A 17,330-nucleotide genomic window follows, 5' to 3' on the forward strand; every position below is an offset into this window, starting at 1 on the left:
GAGGGTTGGAGATGGATGGTGAGGTTACTGAGCTAGCATTGGAGAAATAACTGCCCAGCCCAAGGTAAGTAAGGCAATTATAAAATCTCAGAGGTGTCTGTGTATTATTATTTGTGACAGTGGGTTAGATAATATGGTCATGATAATCTTAGGGCTACTAATAAACATTATATAGGCCAACATTCTTTTTTTTTAATTTACAACAAGGGAAGCTGGAAGAAGGAGAGGGGGGAGAAACTGTCTTCAGAATATATCATGTGAAAGAACCTATGTTTAATAAAAGGGAAAAATACAAGCTTAGTGTCCAATAAGAAGTAAGCTATCTAAGAAATATATAGCTCATCTGGTGTGATGGTGGCACAAGCCTTTAATCCAGCGCTCAGGGAGGCAGAGGCAGGCAGATCTCTGTGAGTTCCAGGCCAGCCTGGTCTACAAAACGAGTCCAGGAGAGCCAAGGCTGCCCAGAGAAACCCTATCTCAAGAAAGAACCAAAAAGAGAAATATATATACAGCTCTATATATTTTCCTTCATCCCCCCACCAATAATGCAAAATAAATCCAGGGTTTTGAAACAATAACAGAGGTAAATATGTGTAGCCTAATCGTTGATCATCAGCTCTTTCTGACATACGCCAATAAACTCCTTTATTTGTTTGAGTTGGTATTCCCTGCCTGGATATTCGGTGTCTCCATCGAAATGTATCCACACAGGTGCAAAGAGAACACTTGCTTCCCTGTAAAGCTGTGCACCGAGACAGCACAGGATCAAGTTCCAAGTGCAGTCACCTGGAGACCTGCAGGCCTAGGGTGGACTATGACAAAGTTGAAGATCACATTTGACGAGGAAAGAAGGTCATCTCCGACTAATAAAGAATGCTGGTAGAGAAACTGATAATGCAAGCTCCCAATGCTGGCAGCCTTCTACAAGTCACGGAGGTTCCTGGAGACACATTAGGAGCAGGACTGAGAAGGAAGAGAGCAAAGGATTAACCCTAGGGACCGTTTCTTAACTTCTCTGAACCTCACATTCTCTTATCCGCCAGTGATACTACTCAGGGTCTGAAGGAAAAATGCTCCCCATAGGCTCAGGCATTTCAATATTTCATTCCCAGTTGGAGGTGCCATTTGAGGAACTCTTAGGGCATGGAGCCTTGCTGAAGAAGTGCACCGTGAGAGGAAACTGGGCTCTAAGAGTTTATGTAGCCGCATGCTACTTCCAGTTCACTTTCTCGGCTTCCTGTGTGATGAAAAGTGATCAGGCAGCTGTGCTGCCTGCTGGCTTCCATGCCTTCGTTGCCTTTCCGGGTTCCCCCTCTGAAACTATAAGCCAGAATCAATACTTCATTTCTTAAGTCCCTTTTGGTCATGTCATGGTGTTTATCACAGAAAAGTCCTGATATAAATACCACCTGTGACACAGGACTCTTTTAAGGTAATTTTCTCCAAAAGTAATGCTGTGACAAAACCATGTATCACTCTGCATGTGCCAGCGCTCATGTACAGGCCTTTTTCGTCAAAGTCTACATTAAAACAAAATAGCTAGGTGGGTAGATAGATAGACCACTTCCCAGTTGTTCCTTACAGACATGGAAGGTTTTTTAAATTAATTTATTTTTTATTAATTATAATTTATTCGTTTTGTATCCCAACTGTAGCCCCCCCTCTTATCCCCCCAATCCCACCTTTTCTCCCTCTTCTCCTCCCGTGCCCCTTCTCCATTCTACTGATAGGGGAGGTCCTCCTCCCTTTCCATCCATTCTAGCCTATCAGGTCTCATGAGTACTGGCTGCACTGGCAGACATGGAAGTTTGACATCTATAGACATAATAAAATATATGCGAAACACGCTTGTTAGCTCACACCAACTTCCACTACACGGCTACTGCCTTACCAAGAATAAGTACTCACCGTTTCTCAAAATACTCTTCAAATGCTATTGAACATGAAGTCAGAGCTAATTTCTGCAAAGTGCCATCAGCTTCATGCTGTGGAGATGAGGAAGTGAACCCTTCAGGATGTGAAGCTGTGCTTCATGACCTTGACTATGCAGGGGAGTCATGTGGGAAGCTTTTAAAGGCCCTATGTTTAAGGCTGTGCCCCGGACAGATAAATCAGAGTCCCTGGAGGTGAGCTGCAGACATTTGTGTTTAAAGAAATATTCCAGGTGATTCATTGTGCAGCAAGATCTGAACATTCCCAGCAAGCTCAGGAAAAGATCATGAGCAGTGAAATAACCCAGAGAAAAACCTGGTTGCTAGCAAACCAAGAAGGCATGAGAATAGTATTCTAGTCTCTCTACGTAAAGGGAACTAAATCTCATTTCCTACTTATTATCTAAGAGATAAATGAAATACCTTGCAAGTCTATGAGAAGATTTTTGTTTTTTGCTCATAAAATTGGCAAATTTTAATGTCTATAAAAGACAGGGTTAAAAAAAAAAAGACAGGATTAGTGCACGTGTAGATTAGAGTTAGTACCAATGGTGGGTGAGTGTTGTGGATATAAACATGTTTTTGTTTTGGTCCTAGGTGTGGGATGTAGACTGATTCAGATGGTCCACAGCAGCAGACTATTTGCTTTGTGCAGGCTCTGAGAGAAGCTCTTTGCCAGCTGCAGATAGTTTAAATCTGAGGACTCTGGAGAGAGAATAAATGCCAGAGCCCAGAGAATGTGGAGAGAGAGAAAGGACAAGGCTGCTCTTGCTTCCCCCTTGCTGCTCCTGGTTGCTGTTGTGAGGCAAGAAGTTGGAGACTTCCTGAAGTGAGGATTGGACTGGCTCCAAGGAACCCGACGACCCAAACCAGCAGGAAGCAACTAAGAGAACTGCATCCCTTTTCCCTCTAACCCTTTCTCTCTCCTACCTGCTGTTGGGGTGTTGGAAGGGATTGGGGTGGAGTAGGGAGAAAAAAATGATAAAAGAAATGTAAATAAAAGAATTTTTTTAAAGTACGCCAACAGGTGAGAAACTGCTCTGTCCATCATGATAATCTTGTACATGTGAAGAATGTCACACACTGATACACAGCACTGGCCCATAACTCCCTTCTAATATATAGTTGAGAGAATACCATCATATGCATGGAAGAAGGCTTAGTTACTTAGAAGCAGATTCCGAGGTAGAAGCCAAAATCAGACATGTCTACATTGCCCAATAGTAGAAGCATAGCAATCAATCATGACATCATTTACAGATTCATGCACGCGATCACAAATCAAAACATCAAAATGCTATACAGTGGTGCAAACACAGATGAGACGTAGGAGCAAAAAGATAGGTGTCAGCGCAGGTTTGGAGAGATTATATATCAGTCACCCTGGCCTGTGGTTTTGACCTCTGTGGTTTTAGTTACCAAAAGTAAAGTGTCATCTGAAAAATATTACGTGGAAATTTCCAGAAATAAGCCATTCATAGGCTTAACAAAATGTTTCAGCATGTTAAGGTCATTCTATTCATTGCTTATTATTATTGACAACATGCTATTGTGGCTTATTTATAAATTATGTATGCCAGGAGGAAGTACTGCATACAGAGAGTGTGGTATCAGCTGAAGTGCTGGGCACTCATGAGACATCTTGGAAGGTATTGCTTGAAGTTAAAAGGCAACACTTCCAGACACTCCTGAGGATAAAGGGGGACTCCTCTCTTCGCTCCTGATGACAAAGAGGGAGTCCTCTATAAACTCAGAATGGAACCACCTCAGAAAGTTGAAAGGCAGGCAAGATGAAACGGTGCATCCCCTAAGCAGATGAGGAAGGAGAAGCCGAAGTTAACGTTCAGAGTGGTGTTTGCCTCTGAATGAAGACAAGGAAGCAGGGATACACTGAGACTCACAGAGACAGAAGTACAGTGTCAATCATGTTCTGATTCACATATGAAGCATGATACAGGTCTCCACTTACATAGAAATAAAAGATAGCTGGGCACAGGCAACGGTGGTTGGCTCAGTGAGTAAAGAGGCTTGCTACCAAGCCTTATAACCTGAGTTGATCTCCAGGACCATATGACAGAATTTTTCCCAAGTCCTCTGACCTCTACATGTGTAGCACATGCGCGCGCGCACGCTCGCGTGCACACACACACACACACACACACACACATACATACACACACACATACTTAATTATGTTTTTTTAAAAATGTGATCACTTTAATTTTGTGTACCAGAGTTACAGAGATGGAAGAAAAAGAAAAACCTCTATGAAGACCACAAATCAGCCTTGACAAGAAACTTCACTTTCTACCATTCTAGATGAAGTCAAATTTTTCTAGGATCATCTATCTTCTAGGGTCTGTATCGTGTTAGAAGCAAAACAGACACCCATGCCCTAGAGTGGCTAACTAAGAATGGACAATCATGAAAGGAGGGAAATGACAAACAATAGCCAGAACCCTCTAACTTCTAACTCAACACTTCCCAGGTCTTTTGAGGATCACATTCTTTATATTTCTGTAAGAAATTAATGTACCTTAAAGTCCAGGACAGAAGGAGCCATCCAGCCGAGAGGCCTTATCGATTATCCATATCGTTGGCTGGGAAAGGAGGAGTTATTTATGGCATGATACCCTCAACCAAAGGGGAAGCCATGGGAGCTAGGGTCGGTTCCCTTTTTCTCATCTCTGCTCCTGCGATGTGAAATTTATCAGAGCCATTTTGTCTTTTCTCAGTCTCCTCCACTTGGAGCCAAGTGACAGGCTTGGCTCTTTCTCATCCAAAATGTTTCAAAATATGCTTCAACTTTCAGGAAGCATTTGAACACTCAAGCATAAGGTTATTGATTCTGTCAGGCAGAAGCCAGGCAGAGGACAGAGCTGTTTAGCATTTGAGTCAGCAGGTCATCTTAAGATCAATTTCCTAGAATTGAGAATGGAGTGTTCCTCCTTACACAACCAGGCCCTAACGAATTTGAAGACCATCCATCTTCCAGCCCTACCCAAAATAAGTTCTGAACCTCCTATTTTGCATGACATAAAGCAAACAGAAAAACAGCACACATCTGCCTACAGAAACATCCTGGCCATTAGCAGTGGATTCTGAAGTGTTAGGAGGGCTTTAAATACCCTGGAGAGCACACTGCATAAAATGAAGATGCCTAAGTCTTGTCCCAGATTTCATTCAGAAACTGCAGGCTGTGTCTAAAAGCTGCTGGAAGCAGCTCAGGTCATTCTGACTCCGGAACCCACTGCACAGAACACTGCCTCAGAGCTCACAAAGACCTCACAGGAAAGCTCAAGACGGGAGAATCTAGCTCGTTGAGCACTCCGAAGATGAGGGTGCCCACCCAGGTACAACTTTGACTACCCCTTTGCCTTGTTTTTAGCCCATGTGTTAAACCAGACCCCATTCCTCTCTGCTCTGCCAGTAAAGTCCTTCCTAGATTAGTTTATACGAACTTCATGATCATTTCCAACCAGCCCGTTATGAAAAGTACACATGGGGACGTGGAAACAGGACAAGCTACCACGCTCTGGCCACCGACACTCTCCTGTGAAAGTTTCGGGTGAGACAGAACACAAATGCGTTATGGTAATCAGCGAAGGAACCAAAGCATGATTGCCCACTGTAATAACAGCACGTGCTACTACTTCTTAAAGGGACACCTGGGACAGGCTAGGAGCTTTCAAAAAGAAAATGCACACTTCAGTTTAGAAGGGGGTTTCTTTCCAGTCCGGGCACTAGCAAAGTTTGACCTGATGCTCCAGACACATTTTTGTCACGCGCAGCCTGCCTCCCTTCCCATCCAGCCCCCACCTGACATATTTGCACAGGCTCCTAGCTGACTTCCTGTGACCACCACCACCTCCAGCCTTGCGATCAGGACAAGAAGCAAATCTTCTGCCTATTTTTTTTTTTTTTATCCCAGACTCAAATCTGCAGAGGTAGGGAAAGGTTGCTTTAAGAAAGAAGGCCAATAGAATCGCCTTGGGGGTCAGGCCACTGTGTTTTCCTGAGGCGGAAGACATCGCAGTCTTGGCGCTGATAAGGAGAGTTAGCAGCTTGCACACTAACACTCCTGACAGGATCTCCTGATAATGCCTCCATCGCAGCGTTTTCAATCTTACAGGATTTTACCACAAGAAAATGTCAGAGCAACGAAACCCATCCTTCTCTGCCCCAGGAAATGACCGAGCCCTATGGTTAGGATAAGCTACCTGTACCCTTTCTACCCTCACAACTGTCTCACCCACAGGAGCCCTGTTTCTCCAAGGTTCTTTGGTAAATAGAGACTCTTCTAAGGTATATTTTGTTTTTCTATAACAAATGAAAGCATTTAGGGGCCATGCTGGGATGTCAGGTGGGAGAGTACTGGTCTGACACATCCTGCTCAATCTCCAGGACCACATGAGCCAGTGTGCCATTGCACACCTAGGAAGGGGGGGCCAAGAGGATCAGGAATTCATTCAAGGCCAAGTCAATCTGCTGTGTTTGAGGTCAGCCCGGGATGCTTAGTGAGACCTTATCTCATTAAAAAAAAAAAAAAAAAAAAAAAAAAACATAAACCTAAGCCATTTGATTATTCTAATTTTCTGTTTCTTTGTCCCATTGTGTAAATTCTCTTCCCTCTTCACAGTTTGGCTTTTCCAGTCTGCAACCCTGTTTTCCATATGTGAAATCCACAGCTGTGCCAATTTCACGGTCCGTAAGGTTTGCGCGCTACACTGTGGACTTTACCTTATACAATCTTGTCCCCTTGCTCACCTGATGCTTTTTGCCTCTGTGCACTCTGCCCAGCCCTTTTTCTCAGAAACACTGTGGAGGCTGATTACCCTCTTTGCTGCATTTGAAACCATGTCTTCTAAGAAGAAAAGTCTGGAAGGCTGGAGAGATGGCTCAGTGGCTTAGCACACTTGTTGCCCTTCGGGAGGTCCAGCTCCAGGGAGTCCAATGCCCTCTTCTGAGCACCACAGACACCGAGTGTGCAAGTGGGCCACAGAAATGCATGCAACCAAAACACTCATACATAAAAATATGAATAATTCTAACTTAATTGGGAAAAAAACAGCAAAAGCTTTACTAGTAGAATTGTATATTGCTGTTTTTTATAAACCCTTTGTTCATCTTTGTTGGCTTATTCTTTCAATTTCAAAATATGCACATGAATTTTTTTTCCAAATGCATATGGATTTTATTTATTTATAATAAACTATATACAGTAAGAACAGTTATGAAACAATCAGGAAACCCATATTCAACAGTTATATTCAAAATGTTTAGTTCATTTGTATTTGGGAACCTTGAAGAAAATAGATCTATCTAACTAGGTGAGTCTAAAGTTTTGTACCTGAAACATTCTCTCTCATATCTTATATTTATCAACTTAAAAAAATCTTTCTAGACCTTAAAACTTCTTCTTAAATCCTAAATAACTCAAGCCTAACTGTGAAACAATAACTATCTAGCCTTCAACCCTATCAGAGACTTGAGAAGGAATAAAATTACTACTAAAGTAGGAAGGCAAGCAGCTTCCAAAACTAAGAGATGATAGAGACAGTTCACTGCCTGGTCGGTCACCGATTGGCTCTCTAAAACACTGTAGCATTATCTTCAGCCTTCTGACCCAGTATATCTGGCAGACATAATTGGGAAGCAGGAGATATGAAGGACTTGCTGACCCTGTCATGGCAGAGCCTGGCAGTCAGCTCAGCCTGCATCCAAGTCTTGTCCATTTTGGACAGCATATTGTCTGTACAGAGCTGGGACATTTTTGCCCAGTGGCTAGCTTGCCATTAATGAAGCTGTCTCCAAAAGGAGATTTTATGATGCTCATCATCTTCGTTGAGACAGGCTCGGGGTGTTGCCAGGAGCTGACATGTGTCAAGTCAAAAGGCCTTAAATTAATAGAAAAAATCTTTAAATACCATATTCTATAGGTCTCTGAAGTTTTTGAGGACCATCTATTTACATTTATACTTACATTCTGTATAATCATTTCTATCTATCTGCCTATCTACCTACCTACCTATCGTAAATCTGAACAGGCAAGCATTGCTTGTTTCTAGATTTTTACTATCTGTTCAACCCAGGATGTATATTTCTATGAAAAACTAGACTAGTGTCTGATCTGACCATGAGTCTGATGGATTAACCATTAACCTGCATAAGTTAATTATCCTAAACAGCTGGTAATAGCAGCTTTTAACGGGACTGAAACCTTACATTTGTAAATGAGTTGTATAAGTCCAACACCTAATACCGGAGTAAAAACATACATACATATGTTATAAAAAATAACCTTAAATTTGAATCAATATATAAAATATATAGAATTCTGTATATTAATATATTAATATACAGAATTCTATACCAATGAATTTCTAATTGCCTTTGCTTTTCCTAATTGATAAAAGAAATGTCCTTATTGTATTGAAATCACAGCTGGTCAGTTTTGGACAGCTGTGGAAATCTGTTCACATGGTTAAGTGGCTTTTAGTGCTTACTGTTTGGTTTTGGTTGTTAAATTTTTTACTTTCCCCAATTGCTTTTCTGATGCAGTAAATCAATAATGAGATTTTAGGGGCTAACGTGATACACGGAATTGCTAGTCCTTCCTGTCTGAAAAGTCTAGTGAGTCCAGAAGAGGTTTCAGTTCAGAGTCTCATGAGCAGGAAGCTGTCATCAAACGTGGCAGATGACTAAAAGGGAAGGCAACCTCTCATGCAAAACTCTAACCAATTCTTCACATTGTCCAGCAAGAGAATCCCAGGGTCAAAGGCTATATCCTGCCACCCTGAGGCCTGTTGGGGTGACAAGTCCGGTTGCACTGGTTTGCTTCTTCCTGACACGTCCTGCTGCTCTGCTCTTGCAATGTTTGTCAGAAAATCCTAGTGCACGTGCAGATTAGATCCATGTTCACCGCAGAAGCATAGTCAACATGAAGGTAGAGGTCAACAGGGACGTAATACTGCTCTCCTGAGTGTCCCCAAGCCCTGACCCGGTGGCATGAGCCCCTCCATTTTGGACTCGGTGGCGACAGTAGGGTAAGTGTCATGGTCTATGGCCCAAAGGTGTCTACTTCCAAATAAAAATCCTACAACCTGACATTTCCTGCATCTATACTCTTCTGATTACATATGACATGGCGTGTTTTCCTAGTTTTTGTTAGTTTAAAAAAAATCCATCTTTTAAACCTGCTGTTCAAAAAGGATTTGGGGCGGGGTGGAGTGCTGGGTCTTGAGTCCAGGTTCTAGCACAGTGGTTCTCAACCTTCCTAATGCTGCAGCACTTGGAAACAGTTCTTCATGTTGTGGTGACCTCAACCGTAAAATTATGTCATTGCTACTTCATAACTGTAATTATGCTACTGTTAGGAATTGTAATGCACATATCTGATATGCGACCTCTTTGAGAGGGTCATTAGACCCCCAAAAGGGGCCATGACCCACAGGTTGAGAACCACTGCTCTAACATATACAGGGAACTACTCTACCATAACCCCAGACCCAATTCCATTTATGTTGAAGAATGAATCATAGAATTGGGAGTTAAGAAACTTTTTCTGTCTTAAATTAGATCCACCCAACACAAATATGCACTTGGAAGAAAATGTCTTCACTCTCGTATCTTTTCTATTTCCTTTCCATCTAAGAAAATAAAATCCTGATTTTTTTTTTTCTATCGGGTATGTAATTTCACATCTCAGTGAATTACCTCTGGGTAGTGATTTACAAATCATCATCATAAGAAAACTAGATATCAGTCTCTTGATATTTAATGAGAAAACAAGCATATGAACAGCAACATCTGGAACACACAAGGTCAACAGGTGGAACTTACATCCAAGTTGTAGGACTGTGATGGTTTTATGTTTTTACCTCATCCCTATTTTTTAAGTACTATAAGTGACGTGCACTACTTCAAATTAAAAGGTGTATCAAATGGATTAAGACTAATCATGGGAGTGGGGCTTGGAGAGATGGCTCCATGGTTAAGACTGCTTGCTGCTTGTCTTAATTAGGGTTTTACTGCTGTGAAGAGACACAATGACCTCAGCAACTCTTATAAAGGAAAACATTTAATTGGGCTGGCTTACAGGTTCAGAGGTTTAGTCCATCATCATCGTGGTGGCAAGCATGGCAGCACACAGGCAGACATGGTGCTGCGAAGGAGCTGAGAACCCTACATCTTGATCTGCAGACATCAGAAGGAGACTGTGTGTCGCACTGGGCATAGCTTGAGCATATCTGACCTCAAGGCCCACCCCCACAGTGACACACTTCCTCCAACAAGGCCACACCTACTCCAACAAGGCTACACTTTCTAATAGTGCAACTCTATATGGCCAAGCATTCAAACACATGAATATATTGGGGGGGGGGAGCATTCCTTTTCAAACCACCACACCACTATTGTAGAGAACTGAAATTCAGTTCCCACAAGTACCCACATCAGGCAGGTCACAGCAACCTGTAACTCTAGCTTCTGGGGGTCCGATGTTGTCTTCTGGCCTCCACAGGCACTTGCACCCTTGCCCATGTACTTCACACACACATATACACACACACAACACACACACACACAATCTTGACAATTATGTTTTAAAAAGGAACAATTACAGTTTGGCCTATTATTTTAGAGAGCACATAGACCATTTCATATTCCTCTGTCCTCTCTTCCAAAGGAAAAACTGCAGAAAGGCAAAGTATCCCTGTCCGAAGGGCAAGCTCTACTGGGGTATGTTCCCAAAGCACTGGTGAGGGTTCTGATTGCCTGGAAACTTCTAAACACCTGATGGAAAGCAGTCCAACCGAGCAGTTCTATTCCGAATCAAAAGAAAAAGCCAGCCCACTAAACTCCCTCATTTCACACCGGGCATGATTTGTCTCTTCCTGTTGAATTGCATAGGGAGACAGAAAGCAGTGGGGTAGCCAGGAAAATGGAAAGGAAAATAGGTACTCTCCATTAAAAGGATGTGCGCGGGAGGTAGCGCAGACTTTCTCACCTTAGGCAAAGAAAAAACTTAAAAGGCTTTTTGATATCGGGGGGAATGAGTTAAGGGCCTCAGTTCTCTCTGCCTTCCTGGAAAATGGCATAGTCTCATTCTTTTTTTGGACTGTCTGGAATTCCATCGTGTACAAACACTGGGTTTTCTTTACCCATTCATCTGTTGAGGGCACCTGGGCTGATTCTGTCGCTCAGATGTTGAGAAGAGTGCCACAGTGAACATGGTGCCCAGCTATCACTCTCTGCTTTCTGCTGACAGTGGCCCCCATCCCTTTGGGTATATACTCAGGAGCACTGTAGCTGAATCATATCATACTTCTATTTTTGTTTTGTGAAGAGTCTGTGCGCTTATTTCCACAGTGGCTGTACTCATTTACATCCCACCAGTAGGATGTATGGGTTCCTTTTCCCCTGCATCCTACCCCAGAATATATTGTTTGTTTTCTTGATGATAGCCCTCAGCTTGGGGAAATAGTATTTCAATATAGTTTGGAGCAAATCCAGACTTTTATGGCTCTAAAGCCAAGATTTTTCTTCACTTGCTGCCCCAAAAGAAATCTTCCACCACACTAAAGGAGCACATAATCTCCAAAAGTATCCCCAAAGGGTTGTGTTCCTCTCAGAAGCCATTGGTGGTCAAGTGTCGAGTGTGGGGTTCTTCCCTTCAAGTTTCTGGTCTGAGGTGTCCTGGGAACCCCCAAAACAGCACACAATTGGTATTGTTCTTGGATACCACCAGAACTCAATGATACAACACTATTTCCGAAGGCACCATATATACTGGTGACAGGACATGGTGAACTTAAGATGGTGCTGACCAAAAAGTTCCTCGTGGCTGGATAGCTTTCACAGTACTGGCAGGTGCTGTGAAAGCTGCTTCGGGGAAAACTAAGTGTTACCCAGCTGTGAGCTATATGAACCACAATAATGACCAGGGTGGCACAATAATGACACCATAGGTGCAATATTGATATAAATGTTATGGGGATAAGCAAACACTTAGTGATTAGACTTAAGGCCTGCTTCATGGAAGCACATGCCTGTTACTGCCAAGAACTCAAGGTTGGGGAGCTCACAGGCCTCAGGGGTGAACCCTTTACTCTAATTTTGCTAAATGAACATAGTGTAAACTGTCACCTTATTCATATCTTTTCACCCACAGATTAGTACATCCCGCACACCTAATCAGAGAAGTTTCTTCCTGAAGCAGATGGTGGTTAACGCAGAAATTTACAATGTGTCAAAGTGCAGAGAATAAGTATCAGTGGATTGCACAGCCACAGACAGGATTTTATATCACCCCCTCAAGGTTTAGGAACCACCATGAAAGAATTGGGAAATATTTGTAAGAGCTAGACGTCAGGGGAGACCTGAGCGAAACAGTGTCTTCTGGGCACAACAGGACGACTGTACTCCTGAACTCAAGAGGCAACTCAATGGTTGCCCTCACAAGATCAGTCCAGCCAACATTCTCACGTGGAGTGGCAAGAGGGTCATGAGCTCCCAGCCCTAAGTGAAGCACCATGGATGGTTGGTGGCTTCTTGGGGACAGAAAGCAGTTTTCTTTAAAGAGGGTGGCTTTTGTAGTCGGCCATGCTCCAGTGGATGGCCACATACCCAGGAGTACAGAGACAGGACAGTGTGGGGTCCATGAGCTATTTAAGAGGGAGATGGAGACACAAAGTTGAGTGGATAGGAGGATGAGGGCGGGTCTGGGAAGAATCGGGGATAGGCCTTGGGGGTGAATATGATCAAAACACTCTGCGTGAAATTCCCAAAGCATTAAAAAAAATATTTTAAATGTCCCCTAAAAATATCCAAACACAAAGACAACTGGGTTTGCAATGAGAGGTTGGTCAGAACTGCAAGGATGCTATCCCAAAATATGGCTCCCCCATCATCACTACCAGGGCCTATTTACAACTCTATTCTCCTTCCCCTCTACCCTTTTGTCTAATCACTATCTCCACCACGCTGGTCCTTTCCATATCATTTCTGCAGCTCCAGCATATCAACCCATTTCCTTTGGGTATGCCTTCTCCTGGAAACACTCCTCCCAACAGTCTTCAGTGTTGCCTCCTTTGCCTTATCCAAGCAGCTTGACCCTCAGAAAGCCCTTCTGCAATGTTGACAGCCTGTAAGATACCAATCTCTGGTCACCTCCACCACACTGTCCTTATCTTTATCTTCTGTTTATCTTGTGGACATAACCATGTCTTCCTAACATCATCCCTGCCCTTCCAGACTTAGACTAGAGCATATGCTGCCATTCATGCTCTGGATATTACACTTCTTGCTCCTCCTCAGTGGCTGACACACTACCTGGCATGGGGGAGATGCTCAACATTTTATGCCTACAGAGAAGTGGATAAATCAGATGCTCTTGGGACATCTTGGAGTGGAGGAACATAAGAAATGAGTTCAAGAAGTATCATGATAAAATGTATCAAAGGGACCTAAAATTCAACTAGAAGCCTCCCCAGTGGGGCAGGGAAGCTAACCAGAATGCATTATCTACATGTGTTAAATTGTCAAAGGATACAATTTATTAATAAGATAAATAAATAAGTGGCTAAGGATTAAAAAAGGAAGAAGAAGAATCTTCAGTGGCAAAGGCTAGAACAATTGGGTGAGGAGTGCCTGTATTGGGTTATAATTCAAAGCATAAATAAGTCAGTTACTAAATTAAAAAGTTTCTTGCGAAGAATATTTCCAATTTATTTCTGTAGATACAAGGAAAGAATACAACCCTTATTCTTTATAGGCAGGTGTCCCATGGTAACCATACTAAACTAAAGCAGCTATAGGGGAAACGCTGTGGGATACACTGGAGTCCTTTGCACTTATCTTTGTAATCTTTCTTTAGCTATGAGAGGTTTGTGTTCTGGGGAGAGATGAGTTGGAAAAGATGGCAAAGCTGACCATACCTACTGGATGGCTACTTAGTGGAGAATAGAAGATTTCAAGGAAGAGACACCAAAGGAGTTATTTGTTTTGCTTTTTGACAAAATATATGATGAAGAATAAAAAATCAAAATGGTATGGCTAGGTATGCTTATTATGGACAGCATAATAAGCTGAAAATTACTGGTAAAATGCTGAGGCAAAATGAAAGTGTGTGTGTTTAATGTGACAAAGAAAACACCATAAATCATTGAGAAAGAGATAGAGTATTTAATTAGCAACTGTGTGGAGATTCGATGTATACTCGATTGCATAGCACTAAATACTCTGCGAAGTGCAAAGGGGGAAAAATACCTCAAAAATAACAGATTTGAGCGTCAGCCCTAAAATGTGAGGAGTTTGGACATCATCACTTCTACCCTTACATCAAGAACATCATAACTGAGTTTCTTTGACTTACCCAAGAACTGAGGTTTTGGAGTAAACTACAACCCCCACATTTGGAGAACCAGAAAATCCTAAGTGTCATCAACTGTCTCTAATGATCATAGTAGAAATGCTATGGAGCCATACCAGAGGAGAACATACGCATGGTGATTTCCCCATGTTAGCGGCAGAGGGTAGGCTGGCTTGTGCATCAGAAATTCCTGGGGGCTGGAGCTACAGACTTGGAATGACGTTTCTTCTTCAGTGAGCTTTCCTCTAAGACTCCCAAGTTCTCTTCATGAGTCCAGCAGAAAGAAAGGAAAAGACAGCTCAGCTGACCTAATAAAACACCCAGGCTGGAGGTTTAAACAATAGCTACCCATTGCCTTACAGTTCTGGAAGGTTCAAGTCCAAAATGAAAGGTACAAATTCAAATTCTGTGAGAAAACCCTTACCAGCATCCAGGTGGGCACCAATTTCCCATGCGCTCACATGGCCCATCCTCAACATTCCTACACAGAGAGATATGGAGAATGAAAGAAAGATGGGGAAGGAGGAAAGCAGGGAGAGAGGCAGGAGAGAGAGAAGGAAGCAGGAAGAGGGAAGGGAGAAGAGGAGAGAAAGGTATTGCAGTGATCTTTTTTTCTTAGAGCAGTCATCCATCAGACCAGGGCCCTACCCACAATACATCATCTATCCCTAATTATCTCCTGAAGGTCCTACAACCAAACACCATCACACTGAGGGATGGGACTTCAGCATAAGAATCCCACGGAAACATAAATATCCAGAGATCCACTGAGAAACACACCCAGAGGATTCTCAAAGATAAAGATCTACTCTCCAGTGTTTAATCCCAAGTGTCCTTTGCCAGAATCTGGCTCTCCTGGAAGAAAGAAAAGAAATTAAGTTCTCTACTTCTAGCCTTCTATAGTTTTACAATGTCACCTAAGAGACAGTTTTTATTGTTTTGTTTTCTGGGGTTGTTGTTATTGTGGTGGGTGGGTGGGTTGGTTGGTTTGTTGATTGGCTAGCTAGCTAGCTGGCTGGCTGGTTGATTTTGGCTGATTGATTGGCTAGTTGGTTGGCTGAGTGGTGAGTTGGTTGGTTGGATTGGGGTTTTGAGATAGGGTCTCACCACTTAGCCAAGAGGCTAACCAAGAACTTACAGAGAGCTGCCTGCCTCTGCTTCCTGAGTGCTGGGATTAAAGTCACACACACACACACACACACACACACACACACACACACACACCCCACACACCAAGATAAGACTGTTTTTAAGAGATAGAGAAGACCCACAGTCCTACTTAAGAAGCACAGGCTTACCAAAGGACCGACAGCTAGCCCTCCTCTCCACAACTAACTTCTATGTTTTACTAATATAATAAAAGTAGATTAAAAGTTGCAGGATACAAGAGCAATGGCAGAGCCTTAAGAAATAATATATTAATTTAAAAAGAAAAAGACAGAGGAATCCGAGTCTCTGGAACTTTCAGCTACCATAAACTCTAAGCACAAGCCCACTCCAGTTTCTGATTCATATACACTATGTCACTATAAAGCTTCACACTAAGGACCTATTGCCTAATCCGTTGTGCTCAGCGTTCAATAGCAATCACAGGGCATTGAAAGGCAAGAAAACCCGGTTTGAAGAGACAAAACATCAGAACCAGGCAGATGTCAGAACCATCACAGAGGGAATTTAATATAACTGTGATTAATACATATTATAATTGGGTTCTCCAGAAAAACAAGCTACACACACAGCAAGGTAGGTGGGAGGGGATTATTAGAGGACTACCAGTGAATGTGGAAACAGAGACATCCTGAGACTTTGCACTGGCAAGCTAGAGAACCAAGAAAGCAGAGCCAAGGCTTAGTCAAGCTAAGAGGCCTCAGAACCAAGGGAGCTGACATTCTGACTCTGAGCAGAAGGCCAGACTCCTGAGGAAGTAGAAGGCAGGGAATGGGATTACTTATGGAAGATGCAAAGTCTGAAGGCCAGATCAACTAGAATCCTGATACCCAAGGTCAGGAGAAGATGGCTCTCCCAGCCCCAGAAGAGAGAGTCTACGATGTTCTCTTCTTTTCTATCCTGTCTTCATCTTCAGCTGGTTGCAGGACGCTGGCCCATATTACATAGGGGTGAATCGCACTTAAGCAGCCTGCTGGGCAATCCGAATCTCCACTGCCCTCCATCAGGTTCATGAGTGTCAAAAAGCCTCGTGCTGAGTAGTTAATCTTTTACAGCTCTTGGGGAATGGCTGAGAGAGGAGCAAACCTAACTCTAGTGTGAACAGCACTGTTCCCTATGGATGTGGTTGGCCTCTTGTTACCTGAATTCCTTTAGATTGTGCTCCTTGGATCCCACCGCTTGGGCCACAGTAAGCTGCACTTAACACACTGTTTTGCAGAGCCCTGGATCTGCGTCCTCTCTGTGTCACCCATTTTGTCTCTGCATCTCTAGAAAAGCTGCCTAAACCCCAAATCCACCAACCTGTCTTGTGAACCTGAGAATTTCACTTAGAAACCACAGACACAGACCCGAAACCCACAAGGCTACCAGATACTTAACCCAGAAGCAGCGAGAGCTGGGTGTGAATCTGAAGTGGCCAGGGGGGGGGGCATTTCAGAGAGAGAGATGGAAACGATGTGCGTACCATCTTGGAGGACCTGATACAAACAGCAATGGCTTATAAGGAATCCACCTGGCACGGCGCAAGCCTGGAACTCATTTCAAGTGACAGAGTATAGCCCTAAAGGAAAGCTCTCTGGAAGGATTCTGTGCGCCTGTGAACTTGACCTAAATAAGGAAAACCAGCGCCTGTCACACAGCTGAATTCTATGTGCACCATCGACCTGTGATGGACTGTGATGGCTGGCTGGTGGTCACTACCAGAAATGACAGGACACCCTTGCCAAGCCTTTCAACCTCTCCAACTGCTTTTACCTTAACTCAACAAAATTCCACTGAGTCCTTATAACATGCCAGAGAGCGGGTGAGTAGAGACGCCGGTAAGATAAAACCCGGCGGCAGGTCTCAGTGAGCTCGTCACT

At 43.1% G+C, this 17,330-nt stretch overlaps 1 protein-coding gene across 3 annotated transcripts in view; it reads right to left on the reverse strand.

Annotated features, from left to right (window-relative positions):
- Positions 1-17,330, reverse strand: part of Rgs6 (regulator of G protein signaling 6) — a 420,077-nt gene that overhangs the window by 353,433 nt on the left and 49,314 nt on the right. The gene's annotated exons all lie outside the window — the stretch shown is intronic.

The sequence above is a fragment of the Psammomys obesus genome, unplaced genomic scaffold (assembly GCF_907164565.1).
Source record: "Psammomys obesus unplaced genomic scaffold, mPsaObe1.curated_primary_1811, whole genome shotgun sequence".
NCBI lineage: Eukaryota > Metazoa > Chordata > Mammalia > Rodentia > Muridae > Psammomys > Psammomys obesus.